This window comes from Microcebus murinus, chromosome 8, assembly GCF_040939455.1.
Source record: "Microcebus murinus isolate Inina chromosome 8, M.murinus_Inina_mat1.0, whole genome shotgun sequence".
Classification (NCBI taxonomy): Eukaryota; Metazoa; Chordata; class Mammalia; order Primates; family Cheirogaleidae; genus Microcebus; species Microcebus murinus.
The window spans coordinates 43,231,639-43,257,699 of record NC_134111.1 but is presented as its reverse complement, the minus strand read 5'-3'; the positions used below and the strand labels follow the sequence as shown (position 1 = coordinate 43,257,699).

Here is a 26,061-nt window from a genome sequence, read left to right as displayed (position 1 = left end):
CCTGCTTGCTCTCTGATTCCTAGATGACGCCCTATTGCTGTGTACTCATGTAATGGAAGGGTGGAAGGACTGAAGGGCAAAAGGGACTCGCTCAAACCCTTTTATAAGGTCACTAATCCTGTTCAAGAGAACTCTACCCTCACCTCTTAGAGCCTCCACTTCTTAATACTGTTGCATTGAAGATGACACTAACATTCAAACCACAGCCAGCTGCCGTAACAAAATACAACATACTAGGTAGCTTAAGCAACAGAAATTAAACTTTCTCACAGTTCTGGAGATAGAAAGTCCAAGATCAAGGTGCTGGATGGTCCATTCCTTCTGAGGTCTGTCTTCTTGGCTTGTAGATGGTCATCCTCTTGCTGCCTCTTAACATGGTCATTCCTCAGTGCACATACATGTCCCTGCTGTGTCATTCTGGGTGTCCTAATCTCCTCTTCCCACAAAGACACCATTCAGATTGGATTAGGGCCCACCTTGATTGCTTCATTTTAAATTAATTATCTCTTTAAAGGCTCTATCTCCAAATACAGTCACATTCTGAGATACTGGGGGTTAAGGCCTCACATGTGAATTTGGGGAGGACACAATTCAACCTATAACAGCACCTATAAATATATACAATTATAATGTTTATATATATTTGCTTGTTTATTATCTATCTTTCCTCATTAGAATGTTATTTAATAGTTTCATGACATACCTCAACCATATTGCTTATTTCTATGTCCCCAGCACTCATATCAGAGCCTGGCACATGGTAGCTACTCAGTTTGTATTTGTCAAATGAACAAATGCATGAATAAGAAAAACATGTAATTGCCAAATCTTTGATTCTTGTAATTATTATTATAATTTTAATGATTTGAGAATCAAAAGTCATGAAAAGCATTTAGTTTTTTTTTAAATCTTATAAATGCTCAGTAATTGTATTTCTTACACATCTCCAAGACTTTTAATTTATAATGAAAAGATATATTTATTGATCATATATGGGGTTCAAAAAGCAATGAGAATCTATGCCCTACCTTCTAGACAGATGGCATAGCAAACGTTTCAAGCTGCTCAAAAGGGATGAGTAGCTTTGGGAAAGTTAGGGCAGAAAATGTGAAATATTATTTTTCTCTACTAATTGATAACCACCTCTGTGAGCTAAGAAAAGTAATTCATGACTGTGAAAGTTTCTTTCTAATGTCTACTCTCCCTCTCTTCCATATTAACAAGATCCCATGTTTTTAGGTGAGTACATTGGTCACCCATTTAAATGACTACATTTCTCAGCCTCATTTGCAGCTGAATTTATGGCCATTTGATTTAGTTCTGGCCTGTGAGCAATAAAGGAAAGTGTTCAGTGATAGATCGGAGGGTCTCCTTAAAAACAAAAGGGGAAAAGGAGTTGAGCTTTTTTCCCTTTCTTCTTTAATCCTCTTGCCTGGGCATGGTAGATGTGAAAGCTAGGTTCTAATAACTACCTTGGACCATGAGAAAGAGGACCATATTCCTTATGGTGGCAAAGTCCTAAAGCTGGAAGGAAGAAAGCCTGACTCCTTTATGACTTGATGGAGCTTCTGCAGCAGCACTGGATGTCCTTAATCTTGAATTAATATATGTGAGAGAGAAATCAATTTGTTTCAACTACCATTATTTAGGAGTTTTCTGTTATCTTTTTTTGTTTGTTTGTTTTTGAGACAAAGTCTCACTCTGTTGCCTCAGGTAGAGTGCAGTGGCATCAGCCTAGCTCACAGCAACCTCAAACTCCTGGCTCAAGCAATCCTCTTGCCTCAGCCTCCCAAGTAGCTGGAACTACAAGCATACACCACCATGCCCAGCTAATTTTTCAATTTTTAGTAGAGACTGGGTCTGGCTCTCTTGTTCAGGCTGGTCTCAAACTCCTGACCTCAAGTAGTCTTCCCACCTTGGCCTTCCAGAGTGCTAGGATTAAAGATAAGAGCCACCACACCCAGTCGGTTTTCTGTTATCTTAACTAATACAATGATCAGTAGCCTTTTAATAATATTCATTAAAAGACTGCATAATCTCCAACTGAGTAATGTCTGTAGACCTTGCAATTCTTGGCTTGCCTGAAGGTTTTTTTCTTGAAGCCACCCTTTGAATGACTGTACCACTGCAGTATACTTTTCAAGCATTCCAAGATATACCACACTAGAAAGTTGCATTTCCTTCATCCTTGCGAGTCCTCTTACTCCCACGGCATTACAAATCAACCCTTATGGCAGTACTTATCCCAGTGTATTACAACTGGCTGTTTACTTTTCTGCCTGCCTCACTGCACTCCTTGGGGATAGGAACTTTGCGCACTGTTGGATCTCTAGCATTTTGTGCAGGTCCTGGCCAAGTATTTTACCTATCTATTTATCTATTTTCCTTACATATCTATTCTAGGAAAGGCAGATTCTAGGCAAGTTTTATTCCAATTCCACTAGACAAACTGAGGTGGACCTTATTTGTGATACTGCAGTGCTATTTAAATGTTTTACAGAATTTGTAGAGCATTAGCAGTTGTTCTCAAAGTGTGGTCCTACACCAATATCAGCAGCATTACAACTCTAATGGGACTGCTTATGAGGCTAGATACAATGATAACTATAAACAAGTTACACAGTCTTGAGGTATTATGGCATGATATTTAAAAACAAAAGATTTGAAATGAAAGGGTCTAAGATCCAAATTCCACTTTTACTATTTATCATCTATGTAAACTAATAATTCTACTTCATAGAAATATTATCAAGATTAAATGATTTAATAATTAAATCATAAACATATATATTATATTTTTAACATGTCAAGTTCCCATGGTGTAGGGCACATAGACAGTGCTCAATAATTATTAGCCACATTGACTATAATTTGCTACTAGCAGTTTAGCACAGACTTCAGTGTCTCATTTGTTTCATTTTCCTATCTGGTACAGGCTGTAGGCTTTCTTGATTTGCACTTTTATTAACCCTTTATCAACAATGTATTATACAGTATATGGGTTTAAGTAGTAAAATTTGGCAATTGCCTAGACTTCTGATTTATTGATGAGAATTAACGACCCATTATAGAGTTTCCCTCGTAAAGTCTATTCACATTGACTTTGTGAAGTAGTATGTTTGTTTTTATGCCTAACGTCTATTTGCAAAAACAGGTATGTTATAAAGAAACTTTATATTTCAGACTTGAAATTTTGAACACATACTTATCTATTAACTTTAAATTTCATATATTTTCTAAAACAGATTTTTTCTGGAAATTATGCATTCATTTTCATAATGAAAATAAAAATTATTCTTAATGAAGTCAAGTCTACCAACCATTTTCACTTTCTATTCCTCAAAGATCAAGAAAAATGGTGCTTAGTAAAGTGGCATGAAAAATTTCATCTCAAACTTTACGCTGGATAAATATCAGTCATTTAGTACTTAATCTGTTTAACATAACTCTCTCAGTGAGAACAAAAATGGGGAACTAGAAAAAATCTAATGTGACATATGAATAAATATTTTGTAACTAATTTATAATTCCTTTTGTGCATTCATCATATCTTTTGATGATGCTGTAATCCTATGTTTTGGGAATCCAATCACTATGAAGAAACAGCCAAAATTCATTTGTAGGACTTTTACTAAAATGTGTAAATAAATATGAAGCAGAATAACATTTTCCAAAGTGCTATCATAATTACATGAGAATTACATTTTAAAAAATGTGGATTGAACTTTACTCTAATTGGTTTACATTTAAAGATTCTTTGATCTGCGATAACAGTAATATATATTAACATGTTGCATTTTAAAGTGACATTGCTTTTCATTAATCAAGTGTCTGTATGGTTGATTAATTTGTACAAGGTTTAAATTGCTATGAAAATTTATCATTCATAGCCATGATCTCCATTTACATATATGTTAATTATGGTAAATGTAATCTTTTGCTGAATCCTCTGGGCTGCATACTAAAAAGACAAAGTGATCAGAGCGACTACTTTTTCTATTACAAAGTGAACTCTTATTGTTACTCAGTAAAGTCTGTTGTAGTTGTCAAAGCTAGGCTAAAAACATTATATTTTTTGCTAAAGGCAAGTCCAAATTCTAAAGATAGTATTTCCGTTTTAAGTGAGTTCTTTATTCAGCAGCTATAACATTTATGCAAACAGACTTGCCATGTTTATTTACTGTAGTATTTAGTACTGTCTCCTGGTGCTGTCACCATTTATGACACTGAACTTCTTCTAAACCTTGTCTCTACGGGTTTTTCCCAGAGTATTGTATAAAGTTGAAAGCATATGCAGGAAGAATGGAGCTGCCCTTACCCATCCACTGTTGGTTTTTCCCTAGTTTTCTAGATGCTTTTCCTAAGTTCAGAGCATGCTAAACAAGGATTATTTTATTATTATTATTTTTAAATGCTTTCCATTTATTTCCCAATGGTGATCTTTTCTCTTAACAATTATTGATTTGGAAAAATTCTAATATGCTTTGGAAATATTCTAATATGTTATAAGTAAAACTGATATGGTGACTAATGTTTTAGAGTGAATGTGATAGGCCTTGCTAGGCAAATGTTGGAAAATTTAATTATTCCTATTAAATATCTATAATTTTATGCTTAAATTGTTAATATTTACATAATATATTCACTTTAAGAGAAGCCTCATTTCTTAGTCACAACTTAATAGAATTAAAATATCCATCTTGGAAACCTTTGCAAGCGTAGCACCTCTGACTACCTGACAAGGCTATTTTTAAAGACACTTATTTGGCAATTTTCTTATAGTCAGCCTAATCACAGGAGAAACAAACTAATATGGCACCTGTTCTGATAGATGGATGTTGTACCTTTCATCCCCTGATCCCAGACCTTGCAAGACATTTTTCAAAGAAGCATCACTTCCCTCACCACAGAAATGCATCCACCTCTAAGCTGGAAACAGCAAAAGCATAGGGCAGAAGATGAAGAATATATTATCCAACTAAAATTACAGAGAAATTTTAAGTAGGCAGAATATAATTGCCCAATTTGGAAATTAGCCAGGACACAGGGTTTAACATCATCTTTACTCTTTTGAAAAGTGCCATGGGATTTTTAATAACTGCTGGTGGTCAGGACCTTGGTTTTACCCTCATCCATTAGACGACACCTCCAGCAGTGCAGTGCCCCCTCATACCATGCTGGGGCATCAGTTCAGTACTGACTCAGTGAAAATTGTGCCACCTACTGAATCATCCACAGCTCATCTTAGAGTGTCCTGGCTTTGAGATTTTCTCTGGAGAGCTGTTATGAGAAATGGGACCAGGCTCAATGATGCCTAATTTATGAGATTTCAAGGTTTTAAATGGTTAAGATCTCAGACCTGTGTTTTATTTTCAACAGTAACCTATTTTTCAGGATTTTTCCATACTTATGGTCCATAATGTTGGTCTTGATGGTTAAACTCTACATTATACACGTCTCTCCTTGGAAAAGAGGGAATAAAGGCAGTAATATATTGACACATTCAAAGAAAAGCAGATTCCTTCAGTTGTAAAAATCATTTGTAATATATTTGGTTCTTTTAAAATGGAAAAAGTACTACCCCCAAAATCCATGTAAACTATATAACTAAAAAAAAAACTCTACATGGAGATTATTTTTCTTTCTGGATTTTTAAGAACCTAGGAACAAATAATTTAAAAGGTAAATGCAAACTGCAGAAGGAGTATACTTCGCTGGCCAAATAAACAAAGTTAAATTTTTGTCAAATAAAACCTTTATCCCAGCTTTCCTACAAAAAAAACCTTGCCACCTACAAAAGAATCTCAGCACAGCATGATTGTTCCAAGAATACCTGAAAGAGAATCAAGACTTTTGGACAAAATCCAGTGTATTAAAAGGTAAATGATAAAACACTGATGCTTTCTGGCCCCTATGCTTCATTTTGCTAATTTATTAATTTTCTTCATTAACATTAATGTGTGTACATTGTGTACAATTTTTTGAAAAAACTGGGCTGTTGCTATTTTCAGAAACCTTAGTCTTTAAAATGATTTCATAAATCCTTTTTTGGCTGCTAAAAGTATCAGTATCCTGGAATTGAGAAACTGTTTCTGAAAGTGTTTCTTGAGGTGTTACTTCTGGAAATGACATTGAGTAAATCCTGTTGCTGGTGTGTGAGAAAAAAAGATAGTTGGAAATAGTTATAAAGACTAGATTGAGACACTATAGCTAAGGCTGCAAAATAGATTCCAACATATCCCTGTGTTTTCACTCACTCTTGCTGGTGCCAAGGTTTCTCACATAAATACACACTCACACACACACTCTCTCTCTCTCTCTCTCTCTCTCTCTCTCTCTCTCTCTCTCTCTCTCTCATATACAGTAATGGGCCTCAGAAAGATATTTCCTTCAAGCACAGACTAAATACATGATGGTGGTCCCATCACATTATAATACCATATTTTTACTGTACATTTTGTATGTTTAGATATGTTTATATTCACAAATATTTATCATTGTGTTATAATTGCCTATGATATTTAGTACAATAACATGCCATAGAGGTTTGTAGCCTAGGAGCAATAGGCTATACCTTATAGCCTAGGTGTGTAGTAGGCTACACCATCCAGGTTTGTTTAAGTACACTCTAGGATGTTTGCACAATGAATAAATTGCCAAACAATGCATTTCACAGAATGTATCCTTGTCATTAAGTGACACATGACTGTACATACAGTAGTCCCTACTTATCTGGGGGGTATGTTCCAAGACCACCAGTGGAAGCCTGTAACTGAGGATAGTACCCAACCATATACATGCCAGATTTTTCCTATACATACATACCTATGATAAAGTTTAATTTACAAATTAGGCATAGTAAGAGATTAACAGCAATAACTAATCATAAAATAGAACAATTATAACAATATGCCAGCATCACTACTTTTGTGGTCAGAGCCATTATTAAGTAAAATAAAGGTTCCTTGAACACAAGCACCAGGATGTCAGGACAGCCAATCTCATAACCTAGATGGCTACTAAGTGACTAATAGGTAGGACTTGAACACAGTGTGGATACATTGGATGTCCCAGGCACAAAGGGGGATGGCAGGAGAGTTCATCAAGCTACTCAGAACATCCTGCAATTTAAAACGTATGAATTGTTTATTTCTGGAATTTTCCACTTAATATCTTCTGGCCACATTTGACCACAGGTAACTGAAACTGTGGAGAGCAAAACAGCAGATAAGGGGGGATTAATGTACTCTTCTATTTTCCATTTCACCTTTTTCTATCACCTATTTATCCTTTTAGGAATAATTTATCTTGATCAATCCTTGTTAAATAAATTTAAAAAAATCTTTCTTAACTCAGATAACTTAAATCCCAAATGTCCCCATGTTGTTCTGCCGTGACTTTATTATTCTTTGCTAGTAAATTAATAACTCACATATTGGGAGGGTTGGAGATCAGGAATGGAGAAATTATTTCAAGAATCTTATGTCTGATTTGGTGAACTGCTGCTATTATGATATAGATATAGTTAATATGCCTCTGTAACTGCTTCGTTGGCTACCAGATGGATAAATCAGTCACCTTTTCCCCATTAATTATCAACATAAAAATCACAGGTGACAGATATTCTTCCATTATTAAAATAGAAAATCTGAGACACAAAAATTGTCAGAGTAGATCAAATAGCTCCTAGCTAATCCATGAAAAGATATGGGTAAGTTGTAGGCTGCTATGGTTTTGATATAATATTTAATTTTGGGATGACCATAACTTCCTAGATTTGAGTTAGAAATACAAATTGTCCTTTAATTTCCAATCAAATGAAATAATGTGTCAGATTGTGATTTTTTTCTAAGTACAGTACTATTTTATTCTGTACTTTTACACATTTTTTTCATACATAATAGAGCTGTTTTGAACTCCATTAGATTTTTGTTTCCAATGTTATTTTCCTTTTCTCTGAATATAATTCTCTAAACCATTGTTTCCTTCTCTAATGTTTTACTCCTTACTCAAATTTCTAAATTAAAGTTTACTTCCATTTCCTAAAAATAATTTTGGCTAAATGTGATTCCCACCCTCTGGGGAAAAAAGAGAGAGAGAGAGAGAGAGAGAGAGAGAGAGAGAGAAGGACAAAAGAAAAGAGAAAAATGTAATCACCTTTGGAAGTAATCAGCTAGTTGTAATCTGCCAATATTTCAGCTAACAAACACTAGGCTCTATGTCTATCAATGATTACTATACATGTGTACGAGAAAGAACACATTTGCTTTCCTAATCTTTTATATGTAAAACTCTTTCCTAGGTATAAGGAATTAAAAAAAAATACACATAGAAGACAATCTTGGATGCTGAATTTCCTACATTTCCCCAATTATTATTAACTAAAATTTTCATGTTTCTCTAATGTATTTTCCCCATTAAAGAATTAATTTCTTGTCAATGTACTTCAGACAAATGATTGTAACATGATATGGTTGATTTTGATAGTCAATACTTCAATCTCTTCTTAGATCATGAAAATGAGACTTAATTACAGACAAAAGACATATGATTCCCTACACCCAATATGTGAGCCAAATATTTCCTCAGTAAAATTCTTCTAGTCCTGGAACCAGATCATCAAAATTTTATGGGATATCTTAATCGTAAGATCTGATATATTAAATATATTTTTCAGGTTTAATGTTAAATATACACATCATTTGTCATTCAAGTTATATTAAAGGTATCAGAAATGATTTGTTTTTGAAATGAAAACAAAACATTCAATAGAAAAACTAAAATATTATAAACAATCATAAAAATATTATCAAATTAATAAATTCCTATATGTAGTAGGTTGAATAGTGACCCTCCCACCCAAAGATATGTCCACATTAAATTCCTAGAAACTATGAATGTTACCTTATGTGGAAGAAGGGTCTATGCAAATGTAATTAAGTGAAAGATCTTGAGATGAGGAAATCATCCTATAGTACCTGGGTGGGCCCTTAATCAAATGACAAGTGTCCTTATAAGAGATACTTAGAGGAGAGACAGAAAACAGAACAGGGGAGGGCATTGTGAAGACAGAGGCAGAGACTGGAGTGATGTGGCCACAAGCCAAGGAACACCAAGGATTGTAGGCAGCCACAAAAAGCCGGTGGGAGGATTCTTTCCCGGAGCCCCTGGAAGAGGATGGCTGACATCTTGATTTTAGGCTTCTGGCCTTCAGAACAAATTTTGGTTGTTTTAGGCCACCCAATTTGTGGTAATTTGTCATGGCATCCTCAGGAAATGAACAAATGATTTAATCTGTATTGAGATATATTTAATACATTTGTTGTGGTAATGGTAATAATGGCATAGAAAAAGAAACAAAAAATCACCTAACAAAACCATTACATAGAAGAAGAGTGACAGCATGACAAGTTTATTTCATGCACTTTATACAATGTTATTATAGTCCAGTCGTTTAAGTGATCTAAATTTTCTGCTAGAGCTAATATCCAGTTATAAAAGGTAGTAACGTACCTCTACTTTTCTTAAAGTGCACCATATAATAAATAAAACTTTATAAACTTTGACCGCAAGTATCCCAAAGGCCCTGAGGTGAAAAAGAGATGACATGTTCCAACAACTGAAAGCAAATAACAGAATCCAAAAACTCTTTGTGTTTGGAGTGTAGTGTAGTGTGAGAGGAATACAGTATTTAGCAAAGAGGCAGAGGAGATGGGATGGAACAAAATCATGCAGGTCTAGGCTGTGTAATAGTCCAAAAGAGGTAATAGTGTCCTGTATTAAGTGAAGCAGACCATGAACTACCTTGGGACACAGTCTCTATCTTGTTAACTTTTATACCTTTAAATCCAAACAACATTCTTGTAACATATTAATAGTTGATATTATTACATAGTCTGAATGGGCAAATTAATTTAAAAATAAGATTTCAGGATGTTTAAAATTATGTGGCAACAGTTTATTTTTGAGCATCCTCAAATACCTACTTGGTTTTGATTCTTTCTACCACATGGCAAGTTACTTAACATCTTTTTACTATTATATCTGGCAAGTAGCAGTAAACGCTGAAGAAATAATGTCAAATGGACAAATGAAACATCCAATTATTTTTCAGTGGAATTTTGGGTGGTCCTTTGATACTAACTAGAAGGGGACCTGGGACCAGGTAAGGGTTGAAAAGTCTGAACTAACTGGGGCTATATCATATTCAACTTGCATAGTCAGTACTGGCCTTAGTGACATGGTCTGTGTGCCAACAATCTTCTTGACAAAGTAATTTTGGATTTTAAGATGTTTTTCCCCCCTAGCCTGTTCTTCATATCAGGCCTCATATTATTGTTCCACCAAATTTAGGATATCTGCTACTGCCATCGATTCCTAATTATGACACTAAAATTTCTTACAATTGACAAACTAATTAATATTATTAAAAATACTCCCTCAAGGTCATTTTATTAGGCAAAACTTCATTAGTCTAATTCTAGCAATCATATGCACACCAATGAAATAAACTTATATTTTAATGTAATATTTATTTACAGTTTTTCACTAATTAAAGTTGGTTTTCAATTTGTTAAATTCAATGTTTTATAATAATGCTATTACATACAGAAAACCAGAATTTTATAGCACAACCAGAATTTCTCCTTTTGCTTGTGAAAGAAAACCAGTTTCTTAAAATTACAAAAAAATCACAGAAGGCACTGTTATATTTGAAATTCAGAAATATTTAGACAGGAAAATAATTTTTCACATTTGTATAAGTTGTTGTGGCTCATTTCAGTTGCAAACTGACCCAGCCTTTTACAGTCCCATTATGAGTGTAAACATTTTTTTAAAAAGAAAAATGTATGTATATGACATGAAGATATATATGAATGTATATGCATAGACAAATGTATGCATAAAGAAATACTTTAAATGCCACACAATTTCAGTTTCTCAACATTACCACATAAAATAATCCTTGCCCAGCACCCAGAAAAATCCTATCCTTTTGGAAACTAAAATATTTATTAGAATTAAAATTGTTCATATAAGAATATCAGGTATTTATATCTGTATATCTTGAGAGTGATATTCAAGCTTAGGCTCAAGCTTTAAGGGTTATAACAACAGTGTAAGCTCTAGGGATGGAACAAAAGAAGGGGAAAAAAACCCTCAGAAGTTCCCAGAGGTAGTTAGGGAAAAAAAGGAAAGATAGAATGGAAGAAATGAGAAACTCAAAGGAAAAAGAATGAAGATTCAAGGATGGGTAAATCTCCTCTTTACTTAGCTTTTCAAAAGGTTTGTGATAACCAGCTTTTGTGTAAATGGATTTGATGGCGCTGGGTTGAAGGTGACTGACAGCTGAATCTAGGCCCCCTCTGGAGTGTCACCCTGGGGATTGCCATTGTTGCCTACGGTTTCTTCAGACTGACCCAGAAGAATCATTATCTCAAGGGGACTCTAACAACAGCTACCCCCAAGCGGCCGAGGAGCTAGGAGTAAGCAACTTAGTCTCTCTCTTGAGCGGTAATTACAGCGGTAAGGCGAACAAGGGTGTTACTGAGTCGAGCTTAAGTCTCTCTCCAACTTCCAATTAAAAAAAAAAAAAAAGAAGTATTCAAGTATCCAAAGATTTTCCCAAGCAAAAATGTCAGAGAGATTCCCTCATCCTTTGTTAGTTGGAAAAATAAACAGACCGCTGGGTCCCCCTCAGGAAGTGCTTAACTGAAGAGGGTATTGTAGGTAAATGCTTCAGAGGCTTTCTTTTTTAGTAAAGCTAATGTGTTTACTTTGGGACTACTTCAGCCAAGTCCAGTAACTAGCAGAAGTCAGCTAAAATCTGGCTGAAGTGCTTTAATTTCATATAAAACAAATCCTTTCCACACCGCACCGTCACACTGGCAAGTTAACAGAGCCATTTGACCCATCTAGTCACAACAGTGTTCTGCCCCCAAGTGCCACTCTTTCCACACTCTCTAAGAACCTGCTCTATGACAAGACACGCACCACAGTAGGGGGCCTGGGAAGTAGGCCAGTGGTTTTTCTTCCCCTAAACGTCTGAAAAATGCTCCTTTCATACCCTCAGGGTAGTAAAGGGGTTGCCATAACCAGACTAGTTATTTGAAAAATAAAAAAGCTGATAAACCTAACAAAAGGTTATTTATACCCACAATTCCTGTACCTCACAGGGCTCCTGTCTCCATCTCAGTTTAGTGTCCATCGTTTCTGGTAAGGGGCGGGACTTCCTGTCCAGAGAGGAACCAATCAGAGAATGGAATGAAAACTGCAGGTTATTTTCGGGTGATGAGTTCTGTTGGCTGTGTTCCTGTATGGTTGAATGCTTTTCTAAATTGAAGAGACGGATAAAACAATTATTTCTGAAAATATATCGTCATTTACATTAATGAAAATGAGCAAGTTTTCGTTTTTCATGACTTGCAAAATAATTTGGAGAATCACTTTTATGGTGTTTTACGCAACAGGATGGAGCTTTCCTTACTAGACTCACTTAGCTCTCTTTTCCTACTCTGGGTGTATGTATTTGTGTTTACTTTTCTTTCCCTTGCTCATATATTCTTATTTCTACATCAAAATACCTTAGAAAGTAAGCTGCATGAGACTAGAGGTGTAACATAATGTTTGACATAGTGAGAGATAAATATCTACTTGCTAAATTTTGATTCTTGCTTTGAAATGCATTGCTTTTAATTTCTTTTTTCTCTTTTCTGTAACTTATTTTTATGTTTTTTTTATTTCCTTTTTTGAAAATTGCTGTTATTAATAGGTTGTCTTAAGATGAACTGGCCTTCGTGGGTTATTCTTATATGTGGTTGTTTACAGAAATGTTTGCTTTATTTTTTAGTTTTATGGTAGAAGAAATTGACACCAGGTAGTGAAAGGAGGATTCTTGAACTTGGGGCTAGGATTTTGACTGGGTCATGTTTAAGCCTGGCAATTCAACATCTCTGAACTTCAGTGGGCTTACTTATAATCATTTTTAACAGGATAATTTGTGATGACTTAAGGAGATATCATGTGTAAAAGTCCCTAGCAAGTAGTAGGTATTTTGTAAGCAATGCCTTGGGCAAGAGAAAACATTTCTGAGAGTAAAATAATTTCAAGGTAACAAAGAAACTTAAGAACCTAACTGGAAAATAAAAATTCTCTGCTCTACTTTCAGTAGTACTACTGATTTAGATATAACTCTAGGAACATTACTTAACTACTGTATCCATTATCATCATTTGTAAAATGGGATAATAAATTTTATCTGCCTTGCAAAGGCCCTGTGTACATTATATAAATAGTGTAAAACACCATGGTGATAAAAAATATCCTATAAATGTCAACTTTTATTATTCTATTTTGTATGATAAAAATACTGTTGTAGACAATAGAATGAGTTGGTATGCAAAACATTAATGTGTTAATTAAACATAGGATTGTGTTAAATCATTAGGTTAATTTTCCCTGACCATTCTGTAGTCTTTATATTAGAGTTACTATTAACTAACACAGCTTGACAAATGTTTCCATTACTGGATGTGTACATGGTGCTATTTTCAAGGAAGAGAAAGTATTAGAAATACATTTGTTAATAGGAATGGTATTCAGGAGCTTTTAATGTAGCTGTTAGACAGATCAGAACTGCTTGTGGATGTTTCACTGAAGTCTGAATATAATGACCACAATCAGGTCTTAGTCGAGCACAAAATATCTGGGCCAGGCAACCCCAAGAAGGTTACAAATTCCAACTCAGTAGGAGACTGACCTATTCCTCAGAAAGATCATATTGCTGTACTGCTGTCCTATTCCCCCACCAAACACACATAAGTGAGCTGCAGATAAAAGTTGAGTTTTCAATGTTGGAGGCTGAGGAAGGAAGAAGAATGTATGGAAAAAGGAAAGATGGTTTATTAACAACTGCCTATTGAGGAAATACAGCACAGTGGTCAAATTAAACATACTATAGTTTGGCCTTGGAAATTGTTATCATTGGCTAGCTGTTTTCTTGCCTTTGTGACCCTAGAAAGCTATTCACCTCATTGCCTTTATTTACTCACCTGTAAAAAGTGTGCAATAGGCATACTCTTAAGTAAAAATAAATTGTTATTTTTAAAACCCCAGATAATAATTCCCCTGTGGATAATATAAGAAGAATTTAAATTCTTAATACTTCTCTCTTTCTATTTACAATATGCCCATTAAAGGAAGAGTAGACTGCGTTTGGGCAAATAGAGGAGGAGAAATCACTGTCATCTGGGGGAATACCTTGACTGCATGATTACTCTCCTCCTATTCTCACTCTCCTATTAATTAAGTAGCTAATTAATTAATTTGTTTGTTTGCTTATTTCTTTTGAGGGAGAGTAATGCTAACAGAAGACTCTCTGGTGAATCCTATCTTCACTGAGGTGCTTGTCAAGTTAAGGTTTTAGAAGAGAATTCTTAGGAAAACTCAGAATGAATAAATACAACCTTCTGTCTTCTCTTCATTTTTTAGGGGAGAGGTAAATATATAATCATTATACAAATTAAGCTTCAGTTTTCGAGCAGTTTAAAATGACAAATAGAGCCAAAATGGTGTATAGAAAAGGCCTCTGGACTTGGATTCAGAAAAACTTGCCCACAGCACTTACTAGCGTTTGGCCTTGGACAATTCATTTTACATTGCTGAATGTTTCAATTTCTTTGTCTTGTAATGCGATTATGCCCCTTATTTTATAACTCATGGGATTGTTATTGAGACCAAATAAAATCATATGTATAGAAGAATATACACAGAGATATTAAATATATATGGAAAATCATAATATGGTGGTTTTCATAATGTCTCAAAACAGGTCAAGGACGCTCAGGAGGACGGTCAGGAGGCCAGCCTGCCAGATCTGTGCTTCCCCCACTCCAAGACAGCAGCTCTACTTATTTATTTATTTATTTTTGGAGTTTGATTCATTTAGTTTTAAACATTTTTAAAAACGAAAATTGTTAAGTTTAAATTGTTCACTCAGTACTTACGGGAAACCCCTGAACCACTTTCCCCACCCCCCACCCCGCATCACCCAGGTATTGAATCTCGTGTTCTGACAAGACCAAAGAAATAAGGGGTGGCTAGAATAAACAACCTAACACTGGGACCTGGGCTAGACAATATATCCATTTGAGGTGTGAGAACTGGGTTGCTCCTGTTGGGTCTGTGTGCCTTTGTCTTGTCGTTTGCTTTTTGAGCAGATGACACTTTTTTCCCTCCTTTTAAAACTATGAGTCTAATTTCTTGACCCATTTCAGGAGGGAGGCCCCTCCTGAATCTTGATACACTAGTGAAAAAGCATGTCAGGAAAGCAGGTATCCCTAGTCATAGGAGATGCATAGGGGTGCTGATTTTTTCTCTGACTTTCTCCTTGTGGGTTAAATCACCGAATTTCAGGCTTATTGCTGCAAGGATGTCCAAAATTAATAATTTTTAAAGGGTAGATTCATTCCTCCCGTCCTTGGGTAAGGGAGAAGGAAATAGGGTTCCCAGAAGCTCACCTCTGATCTAAGGGTTTGTATTTTTTTTAACTTGGGAAAAGTTGTATAGTTCTCAGACTTTCAAGGCATAGAAAACAGTGTGAAGAAGGGAAGGATGTTATATACTCCTGTTCCAAAGCCTTCCCAATGTTTGTGGAGCTATCCTCAGCCCCATCCTGCAGTATTTGTTGCTGCCAAAGACACAAACCCCATGGATTTGGAGCAACTAAGGCAGCAGGATGCTGAGCAATGGGGCCGTGTTGATGGAGAAGTGGGCAGCATCATACCTGGTGTAGAAGCTGGCCCAGAGGAGAGATGCGGAGGGGCTTGTGGGAAGAGGGAAACTGGAGCCTGTGGTCCATCTGTTCCCTGTGTGGCAGTAGCTGAGCCTTTCTTTGGTCAGGGGTCTCAAAAGGTGCCCCTTTCACCATACGTAGAAAGACATATATTGCTGAGTTATGGATGACATTGGTCAGGGTCCAGAAAACAGGAATGCTAAAGAAGGGGATGCTGAGTAGGACCACAAGCAGCAGTCCTAACAAGTGACGTAGGCCAGCCTAATGTCCCAGCTTGTCTCCAGCTCTGGGGCTTACTTCGCTATGTGCCACCCTCACTTTCATCCTGTTGGCTTCAGAAGCCTGTCGGCTAGGGGCGCTGTGCTCACTTCCACACCTGTGGTCACCAGCAGTAGCTCTGCTTTTCTCTATTTTATATGCTGCTGACACATAAGATTTGGTTTCATTGATTTTAAAGGTTCTGCTAAGGGCAGAGTTTGAAACATACATGCAAGAGATATGTACTCTTTAATCATGGTATTATCGACTGCATTGTGTTTAATACTATGCAGAAAGCTTTGAAAACATCAGACACAGGTAAGGATGTTATTGTGAGGTGGGCACGTGACCGTATTTTAATACCTTTCAAAATTTTCAGACTCATTTTACTAGTTTAACCCTTTTAAGTTTACACTATTAAAAATTATTGATGGCTCCAAAGAGCTTATCTAGAAAATTCCAGAAAACACAAGAATGCGCAAGCACACATTCCATTAGCCAACAGAATGATGATGTCACTGCATGTCCTTTAGCCTCTGGAAAGTCCACTGAACAATCATGAGAGAATGAAAGTGAGAAAACAAAGACTGTCTTAGTATTATTATGAAAATAAGTTTGACCTCAAGAACCTTAGAACCCCCTTGGGAAACTGAGACCAGACTTTGAGAACCACTGACCTATTATTTTGATGGAAACACTAAGGTACTGAATTATACATTAAGTCAGGTATGTATTTTTACCCCTCTCTGCTTCAGGCTCAAAGGAAATTGGAATGATGAATGAGATTTACTTCAAGGAGATTCCATAAAATGTTTTCAGTAATATCTTCATTCTTTAAACCTATGTCTTAAGAACCTTAAAAATGTTATGTTGGGTTTCTTTCACTGAAGCATAACAGCTACCCTATCCTCCCTTGAAGCAAAAAGCAATCACAAATTTCAGTCAAAATGAAATTTAGACCTCTTGTTTATCCATTTACAAAGGGTTTGGATTGGTTTACTCTTTTCTTTTTAATTTAGGTCTGTGTATTCCACAAAATGAATCTTCTGTTAGTCAATAAAGTGACTTTTAAGAACAATGAGGCATTGGGCATCACCGGAGGATGTATACACCTTCCTTTGACAAAGTGGCTCCATTCTAAGAAATCCTGTGGGAAAGCCTTGTATAGTACAACACTTGAGTTCTTTAAACAACTCATTATAATGCTTACTTAACATTTCAATGTTACATTTTAATTGATCACAATTGGCTTCTTTTGTCTTTCAAATTTTTTTAAAAAGTTATCTGCCCATTTATAAGCAAAGACAAAAGCTTGTCAGCTCCCAAATGTACTTTCTCTTTAAGGACATGTGTAGCCTGAATAGTTTTAGACCCTCCCAACAGGTCTCCTCTCAACTGCTCCCTGTTTTTACATCTCTCAAGAGGGGTTAATTCTTTACAGCTGTATCCTGCCCTCCAAGAATCTCACATGTGCAAATTATTAATCTTTTTCTATTGCTACAGTAACTCCCTCGGCCATAAACACCCCCTACCTAAAACTGGCCCTTTTCCAAGAAAAACTTTGGTATTCTTTCCCTGAAAGGATAATTTGACCTCCTTCAGTTTACATTGTTATTTAGAACAATTGTTAAGATATTGAAATAGAAGCTTACTTCCAAACAATTATTTAGAAATAGAAATTAAATCTGTATATTTAAATCTCTATTCACTGTTGTATATTTTGAGCCTGAATTTTACATCCCATTTATTTAAAAAATCAGGCTGCTTATAATTTTCAAGACTATATTTTTCAATATTTTTTTGTTTTAGTAGATACTGTGCTAAATATATCACATAGGTGTGTGCGTGTGTTTTTTTTTTAACAGAAAAAAACAGTGTGTAGTCTTCCCCCCAGTGTAAGGAAATTTTATTTTCTCAAATGTGACTTGCATGCATTTCTATATCATGCACAGTGTTCATTTGTAAGAAAGAAAAAAATTAAACTTAGGCTATTATGATGAGGTCTTTTATATTACTATACATATATGTTGACCAATGATAGCCTACCTTCTCACTTTAATATGAAATATACTTAATTCTAGATTTCATATTCTTAAGGACTTGTAAGATGACCACTGCTTGGCCATTTCCCTCTGCTTCTATAATCTACATTTTGATTCCTTCATTCTTTAGCTACTGGTTGGATACTCTTATGACATCTCCAGCCTTCAAAATAAATCATTTATTTTAGAAGTTAGATATGTCATAATAAAGCATTATTCAGGAATTGCATTTCTCAGTGATTACATGCCTCTAGTGGTGTTCCCAGGCACAAGGCAGAAGGGCCAGTGATTTTTACCACCTGACAAGTGCAATAATCCCCCAGAACTGCAAGGCCTGAAGCATCTTATTGCTGTTATGAAACAGAATTTATAAATAAAAATAAGGAAAACAGCCAGAGCTATGCACTTCCTGGGCTTTACTGACATTGATATGACAGCCAATCAGAAATTTCCATTTATGCCAAGATTGCCAAACCAATAATTTTAGCAATAAAGCCCATCCTAAGAAATATTAAAATGTTTTGCCTCTAATATTTATTTAAACACAAAAGAAGTTTAAAGGTAAGTTCATTATAATTTAGACATACAATCATTTTAATATATACAGAAAATCTCCCTGTAGACCAATTAAAAGGAGCTTCCAAACAATACTGACTCTTAATTCACATAATATTATAACTCAAGCAAGTTACATTTCAACATTTTTAGATAAGCTGTATAATAGAAGGAAAAAAAAGGATTAGGATAATAACGACATTTGAATTGCATTTTGTATTATTTCAAATGCATTTTAACAGGCTTTGTGACTGAAAGAGGGAATAAGAATGCAGAAGGGACAAACTTGTGTAGATTATTTTTTCATTACATGCATTATTCCAGTTTAAAAATGTCAGTTGCTTGTCATGTTAACTAAGAATGCATTCACTATTGTACATATCTAAAGCTGGAGTTAAACTGAGAATTTTGCAAAGGACAGATACAAAGAAGTGATTTTTTCTTCTCTCTGTATATAAAAATAGAACTTTCAGAAATGTCATGGCTGACACATTTAGCTGCTGGACATTGAAAATCCTCTTTCTGACTCACAACCTGTGACTGGAACTCTGTCAGAGTAATCAAGAGATGTTATACTATAAAGCACAACCAGTAGGGAAGGCTTTGCTATTTGGCCTTGTTTTTAAAGCAAAAGAGATTTAAATTTGGATCAAAAATAAATAAATATTTCTCATACTCCTCATCTTTAAAAGACAGAAAAGAATTAATTGTGTAAGGTATTTGCACAGCTTATTATCTAATTTAACCAGTATTTTATGAGCATATGGGCTACTGAAACAATATAATATGCTAAGAGATTTCCATGACTGAATAAATGCCTACTGGATGCTGGATTACTTTTCTGAGATTCTATTACAATTAATGATGACCATGACAACAAAGGTGAATGGAATACAGTGAACCTTTAAATGACACAACCCAACTACAAAAATAAATTTTAATTCTTAGGTAATATTTGTGTCCTTTTGATCTTGTATGTAAGTGATTAGAGTACCTCTTTTTCAAAAACGATCAAGGGAATTGTGGTGCATATAATATTATGCCTCAGAACTCTTAAAAATTCAGAAAAGCTGGGTATTCAGAGTTTTATTTTGTGTGCAAATGTTTCCACCAGTGCATACTTTAAGAAAGATTTTGTCATAATTGTCAATTTAATGAAAATGGGATTTGATTGAATGAACGTTAATATGAACATTCATGAAATGGATAAAATCAAACTTAGGTAAATTTATGGTAAGTGCTCAATTCTTCCTAGTTCTTAAAATTACCTTAAGGTGTATCTTGTTGACTTTCCCTCACCTTTTGGAGATAGCGATATCTAAAGTTTTTGAAGTGAATTAATGATCTTAAGATATTTAGCTGATTATGAGGATGTAGCTGATTACAAAGGTACTACTATCATTTACAGGAAGATTTTTCAATTGGTAATTGATATAGGCTCCAAGTTTTATATATTTACACTTTTCAGAGAGGGTATCTTTAATGAAACTGCAGAACCTTCTCATAGTCATGCAGCTGAATAAAAGGTATGTTCATTCTCCCTCACGTCCAAGTCTCTCAGTTCTGGTTGACTGTGGGGCAAGCTAGGAAGTAAAAGTTTTTTAGGTCATATGATTGCCAGGTGCAAATTAGGGCCTTGTGTCAGGCCAGATATTTGGGTATTTCAAGAAAAAAAAAATCCAGATTTTTATGTAAAATATTTCAGTTAAAAATTTTGTTTAGTTTGAAAACTGGTCTAAACAAAATATATCTGCTGGCCATATCTAGACAACAGGTCACCATTTTAGAACCTCCCATAGATCATTTGATGTTGATAAGCTCATGATAAGATGAAGACATTGAAGCCCAGAGAGCCAGATAATTTTCCCAAGGTTAGTTATTGGCAAAACAAGGAGTACCCCCAAGGTCTCCAGACACATGGTTTACGAATGCCACCTTTGGCCACTTCTGCCTCTTCATTCCTCTTAACAAAATATGATGTTTTAGAAGTGTTTTATTTTCTTCAGGTCAAAGGTATAATATTAGGTTATTAAATATGAAATGTCCAATTTCAAATCAAAAGTGTAATTTATTATATCTCAAACAAGAAGTAGTGCAATTAAAGTATGTCACTACACTATCTAACCAATTTGCCATCTTAATGTAGTTTGTTTATGCCAGCAGCGAAGAAGCCTGGAGAGTGAGTAGTGATGAAATCATGAAAGCTGTTTTCCACAGCTTATTAATTGAATATTTTTCCTTGCAAGAAGTGTTCCCAAGACTGGAAGAAGTGGTAGTTAGTTGTTGCAAGGTCTGGTGAATATGATGGATAACAGAGAGCTTCCAAGTCCAGCCTCTATAGTTTGAGCATCGTTGTTTATGCGACATATGGTCAAGCATTGTCTTGTAAGAGGATTGGCCTGTCTCTATTGACTTGGCTGCTTAATAGCAGGCATCCTCATCATTTCATCCAGTTGGTTGCAGTAGATCAGGGGTCCTCAAACTTTTTAAATAGGGGCCAGTTCACTGTCCCTCAGACCGTTGGAGGGCCTTTGGAGAGTGTGGCGCACATTCCACACATGCGCACTGTGGGCCTGGGACGAGTCGGCTGCTAAGCAGGACAGGCAGCGGCAGCAAAAACACCCAGTGGGCCAGATAAATGTCCTCAATGGGCCTCATGTGATCTTCAGGGCCATAGTTTCAGGACACCTGCAGTAGACAATCCTCTGTAATCACTTGACCAGGTTTCATGAAGCTATAGTGGATAATACCAGCTCTGGACCACCAAACAGACACCATTAGGTTTTTATGATGAATGTTCAGTTTTGGACTGTGTTTTGGCACTTCATCTTTATCCAACCATTGTGCTGAATGCTTGAAATTGTCAAAAAGAATCCATTTTTCATCACCATAACCATATGGTGTAAAAATGGTTCACCTTTATGTCATGATAGCAAAGAAAGGCAAGCTTCGAGACAATTTCTCTCCTGATGCTCATTTAATTCATGTGGATCCCAGCTATCCAGCTTCTTTACCTTGTGGATTTGTTTCAAATGGACCAATATTGTTGGAATAGTAACATTAAACCTTGCTGCTAATTCACACATAAGTTGAGATGGATTTGCTCCCACTAACAGCTTTCAGCTCATCATTATCCACCTTGGTCTCAGGTCGCCCACGTGGCTCATTTTCAAGATTAAAATCACCAGAATGGAACTTTTCAAACTGTCGCCATACTGTGCATTCATTAGTGACATCCTTTCCAAATATATCAAGCTGTCTGTGCTGCATTGGTTCCAGGATAGAATTTATATTCGAAAATACACAAATTTTTGATTTATCCATGGTTTCACAAAAATTGGTCTAAAAATTTTTTTTAAAGGTAATCATAAGCCAAACCATGCACTTAAAAGGCTGAGGATGTACCTTCACAATAAAAATAAAACATGAAGTGTCAAAATAAAATGTCAGAGATACCTAATGTCAAACTTAGTAATTAAGAAATTGGACATTTCATATTTAATAACCTAAATGTGAATTGTTATACTAAAGAATCATTTAGTTTCTCTAAGTTTCTAAATATTGCAAGTGAAGCTTGTGTATGGAGAATTCAATCAAGAAACTATTACTTTGATATTTTTTAAAAGTTTATATAGATTCTCCAAATATATGAATTCACTTTTCTATCATCCTTTACTATGCTCCTGAGTTATTTATACTTTGGAATTATTTGCTTTAAGATTATTATAATGTTTCTAATGATATTTTAGTTAGTAAAATGCAGTAGAAAAATTTAATAATACTTTACAAAACTCAAATACACAATTTAACTCTTTCTTTGACATTGACTTCAAATGCTTCACATTCGCTTATGTCTATATGTAAGTCACTAGGTCAAGTTTAGACTTTTAGAAATCCAAGGATTAATAAGTATGAACATATTCCTTTGGAGAACATCAGCATGTTATTTCTGTGTTATGAAAATGAAAAAGGACTCCTTTGTTGATTTGTGGATGGAAGTTTCTATATTCAAGGCATCCCTAAACTCTAAAAATCTAAAAGCTGATTAGCAGTTTGTGAACAAAGTTGAGGTATTTTTGGCATTTTTACCTTAGAGTAAATTATAACCCAAGTTTAAAATTCTAATGGGCAATCTTCTCTATATTAGTATACATAGCTTAGCACCAGTCGTTAAATCCAAATCCTCTTGAGGCTTCTCATTTGAATATTTGAATTTTAATATGGCACACCTACATTTTCAACACTAAATCCAAACCCACCCTGGTGATGTACTAATTGAACAGAACTGTCCGTTCCAATTGTGGGTAATGGGGATTACGGTGCTTACAAATGAAGTCCATTGATCAGGTCACATGGTATCATTTCAGGGTTGTGAAAAATTGCTATCTCTGTGTCTGTCCTTCCCTTGAGGTGCCCACTCTTCCCTCTGACCCCAACTTGCTTCAAGATTTCTAAATTTGCTGCTAAAGGTGGATGCATTTTCTGACCTTATTGGTGGGAATAGAATAGAACTCTCTCAAGTGCTGTAGGAACTAATTAATATGCATATGATTCCAGGAAGGAATCATTGTTTTATGGATATATTTAAGAGAGAGTATGGAAGCCACAATGGTTAATTACTAAGAACACACCTAACTCAAATACAGAAAGATGTTTCTTATTTAAATGCAATATTTTATTTAGATATAATATTTATTAAATTTAGTAGATAATAGAAAGCATCTATTATCTAATATTTATCTAGTATCAGTATTATTTAGACACAATATTTCCATTTTATAACTTAAAACACCTCACATAAATTTGTGAATGTGTAAGTATGAATATATGAAGTTTTTATACTATTCTTAAATCATCTTTCTCCAATTGACAAGTACAATAGTCCCAGTATCTGCAGGGTATTCGTTCCAAGACCATCCAAGGATACCACAGTTAACACATATTCAAGTCCTGAAGTCAACCTTGTGAAACCCTAAGATAGGAAATTTGGTCCTCCATATATACACCAGTTTTGAATCTCATGAATATCGTATTTTTGATCTACGTTTGGTTGCAGACACGACTGTATTCTTTGAAAAAATCCAAATATAAGTGGATCTGCACTGTTCAAACTGTCTTGTTCAAGGGTCAACTGTAGTAATGTGAACAATGTGCTTAGAAATTGCAAAACTTCAAGTCTTTTGGGAATTTAAAAACTTTACATGGGATTAAGGTGATAAGGGGAAGAGCTGTAGTTATTATACTTAATTTAATGCAACATATACTTATTGGGTGATTATAAAAAGATCAAAACACTGTAATAGACATAAGAAACACCATGATAAATAAAGCATGGCCTCTATCTGAAATTTGCTTTCTCTATTGGACTTTATTCACCTAGGTTTGGACTTCAGTTGCTGATGGCACAGGCCAAACCAGAACTCATAGCCAAAAGACACTATCAGAAGAAGGTACTGATAGCAAGTAGGTGGTCATCAAGGAAAAGCAGCCAGTGTCAGGATGCACATGACATTGAATATAAGATGAGACCTTCCATTCAAAAATAGGACCAGACCCTAGACATTAATATGTGGCAAATTTTTGAGGCAGAGAAACAGGAGCAAGGCAACAAGAGAAAGACTGAATTGCCAAACTGGAGATATAAAATGGAAATCTGAGCCAAAGATAGGTCAAATACCCAATTGTTTGACTTGAAAACTTCCTCAACTTGTTCTCTAACCCACATAGGGTAGAAGTCTATTGACTTGAGGTGTTTGAGAACCTCTGTTTAATCATTGGATGACTACTAAGTTATGCAGATACATGTGAGGGTGAACCATGGGCATCAGGCTAATAATTAAAATTAGAATAAAAAATACTGGGTATAGCTACCAGCAATCAAACACTATGGAGGAAACAAATTCTACAGATTAATTCCAGAGAAGACATTGAAATAAATAAAACAAAGCCAAAAATAAAGGTAAGACCATGCAGAACAGTAGTCCTCAGGGAAAAAATTAAAATCCAAGGTTGCTACATTATGTGATCTAAAATATTCACTTTTCAACAGCAACAAAAAAATAAAGAACTATCCAGAAAAACAGGAAAATTTGATCCACACTCTGGAAAAAACAACAACAACTACAACAAAAAAGCAGTTTCTGCAGAGGCCTAGATCTTCAATTAAGTAGATGAAGATTTCAAAGCAGCTATTGTAAGTGTTTCACATAGTTAAAGGAAAATTATGTTTAAAGAGTTGAAGGAAGGAATGATGATAACTCATGATATAGGAAATCTTAACAAAGAAATAGAACTATTAAAAAGAAATAAATGGAAGTTCTAAAGTTGAAAAATACAATATTAGAAGTAACAAATTAACTAGATGAAATCAATCACAGACATAATGTCAACAGATATAAGATGCCAGAAGAAAGAATCAATGAACTTGAAGATAGATCAATAGAAATAATTCAGTCTTAAGAAATACAGGAACATGATTGAAGAAACATGAATAACATATCAAAGACTATGTGGTAACATTAAGTGTGCCAATATATATGTAATGAGAGTTCCACAAAAAGAAGAGAGAGAGAAAGGGGTATAAAACATATTTGAAGAATAATGGCCAAAATTTTTTTCAAATTTGATGTAAAATAATATATAAATCTAAGAAGCTCGGTATATTCCTAACAGGATAAAAACAAAGAGATTCATGTACAGGCCCATCGTAGTCAAATATTGAAACCCAAAGCCAAAGAAAAAGTACTGAAAGCATAGAAGAGAATACCAATAAGATTAATTGCAGATTTTTTATCTAAAAAACTGTAGGTAAACAGGTAGTGTAGTTGAATGTGTAAAATGTTAGGGAGAAAGAAGAGGGAATTTGTTGCCAGTGTATCTACCTTAGAAGAAATATTAATGGAAATTCTTTGAGTTGAAAGGAAATGATACTCAGTAGTAACAGGGAGAAATAAAGAAAGAATGCCAGAAAATAATGGATAAATACAAAAGACTGTATAAATATATTTTTTCTCTTTATTTTATTTTTTCTAAAAGATACAATTGTATAGAGCAATAGTTATGACATTGTCATTGGGCTTCTTACATATAGGTATAAGATATGTGATAATAATAGCACAAAACAGATGGGAAGAAATGGATCTATATTGGAACAAGTTGCTATTTTTTGCTGGACTTAAGTCATATTAACATTTATGTTGGTGTTATATAGATTGTGATAAATTAAGATGCATGTTTTAATCTCTAGAGCAATTGCTAAGAAAATATCTGTTAAAAAGATTAAAATATCAACAGAGCAGTTAAAATCATAGCACTAAATTATTTGACACAGAAGAAGGGAGTAAAGGGAAGAGAAGAATAAAAGATATGACATAAATTTTAAAAAATAACAAAGTGACAAATGTAAATCCAATC

General features: G+C 34.8%; 1 long non-coding RNA gene across 1 annotated transcript in view; it reads right to left on the bottom strand.

Moving 5' to 3' along the window:
• Positions 1-12,218, bottom strand: part of LOC105863204 (uncharacterized) — a 42,920-nt gene extending 30,702 nt beyond the window's left edge. Inside the window, exon 1 of the long non-coding RNA XR_012920556.1 lies at positions 12,170-12,218. This is a non-coding gene — a long non-coding RNA (uncharacterized LOC105863204). The remainder of the gene's footprint in view (positions 1-12,169) is intronic.
• Positions 12,219-26,061: the final 13,843 nt, after the last annotated feature.